The following is a 2,021-nucleotide window of genomic DNA, read 5'->3' as shown; positions in this document are numbered from 1 at the left end:
GGGAGGAATACATGCTTGTAGGAGTGCAATAGTATCAAGTTTTCCTCTCTATGTGCTTAAAGTTTTGAAGTTATACTTGTTTTGCCTTCCTATGCTAGTTGATTCTTGTTCCCATAAATTGCATGCTCACAAAATCCCTAGGCATAGGAAGTGGGTTAGGTTTAAATGTGCTAGTCATATTCTTCATGATGCTCTCTTTATGTTCAAGTCTTATCTTTCATGTGAGCATCATTGAAATCATCATGCCTAGCTAAAAAGCATTAAAGAAAAGCGCTTGTTGGGAGACAACCCAATATTTACCCTTACTGTTCTTGTGTGTTTACATGATTAAGCTACTTTAGTAATCATGTTTTATAGCTTTTGTTTCAATAAAGTGCCAAGTAAGACCTTTGGGAAGACTTGGTTGAAAGTTAATGTGATCTTGCTGTAAAAAACAGAAACTTTGCGCTCACGAGATTAGCTGCCATTTTTTACAGAAGAGTGCTTTGGTGCTGATTCTTTTTGCAGAAGATCAATAGACAAATTACTCATGTCCAACAATTTATTTCATAATTTTTTGAGTAGCATAAGTATGGTTAGTGTTCAGATCATTACAGACTCTTCTGTTTCTGACGGATTCTGTTTTCATTGCATAATTTGCTTGTTTTCTAGTTTCTATTCCTCAATATAAATTGTAGAAATGATATGGTACAGTAGGCATTGTGTGAGAACAATCATTAACCTTGTCTTTGACAGTACCAAAGTGAATGGTTTACTCTTTGTCATACTAACCTATCTCACGAAGTTCCGTTAAGTTTTGTGTGATTGAAGTTTTCAAGCTTTGGGTGAGATATCGATATGAGGAGAATAAGGAGTGGAAAGACCCTAAGCTTGGGGATGCCCAAGGCACCCCAAGGTAATATTGAAGGAAGATCAAGCGCCTAAGCTTCGGGATGCCCCAGAAGGCATCCCCTCTTTCGTCTTCAAAACTATCGGTATACCTTACTCGGAGCTATATTTTTATTCGTCACATGATATGTGTTTTGCTTGGAGCATATTTTCAATTTTACTTGCTGTTTGAATAAAATCATTGGATCTGAATTATTAAATGAAAATTAATCCTCCCATGGCTAGTTAATTATTTGACTACTCAGTGTCCTTCACTATTATCTTTTGAAGTAGTTTGTCATTTACTCACGTGCTTCACGTATATCCTATGAGTAATTGGTTGAATAATTGAACATCGTAAATCTGAATTTAAATATGTTTCATATGCCTATACCATGGGGAGTAATGACTTCACATAGAATAAGTATAGGTAGTAAACTTATTGAAAGTTAGCAAACGTAGAATTGGTCACTTGAACAATTCATGAAAGAATATTGAAGGAAGAGAGATTTCACATATAAATATACTATCTTGGACATCTTTTGTAATTGTGAGCACTCATTAAAATATGACATGCTAAAAGGTTGATGTTGGACAGGAAGACAACGTAATGGGTTATGTTTCCTTATATCCGAAATAAAGTATATTGTCTTGGATCATCCAACATGTTGAGCTTGCTTTTCCCCCTCATGCTTGCCAAATTCTTTGCACCAAGTAGAGATACTACTTGTGCTTCCAAACATTCCTTAAACCAGTTTTTCCATGAGAGTCCACCATACCTACCTATGGATTGAGTAAGATCCTTCAAGTAAGTTGTCATCGGTGCATGCAATAAAAAAATTGCCCTCTAAATATGTATGATCTATTAATGTGGAGAGAATAAGCTTTATACGATCTTGTGATGTGGAAGAAATAAAAGCGACGGACTGCATAATAAAGGTCCATATCACAAGTGGCAATATAAAGTGACGTTCTTTTGCATTAAAATTTTGTGCATCCAACCATAAAAGCGCATGACAACCTCTGCTTCCCTCTGCGAAGGGCCTATCTTTTACTTTTATCTTCTACCCTTATGCAAGAGTCATTGTGATCTTCACCTTTCCTTTTTACATTTTATCCTTTAGCAAGCACATTGTGTTGGAAAGATCCTATAT

Source organism: Triticum aestivum, chromosome 1A, assembly GCF_018294505.1.
Source record: "Triticum aestivum cultivar Chinese Spring chromosome 1A, IWGSC CS RefSeq v2.1, whole genome shotgun sequence".
NCBI lineage: Eukaryota > Viridiplantae > Streptophyta > Magnoliopsida > Poales > Poaceae > Triticum > Triticum aestivum.
This window is presented reverse-complemented; position numbering follows the sequence as displayed.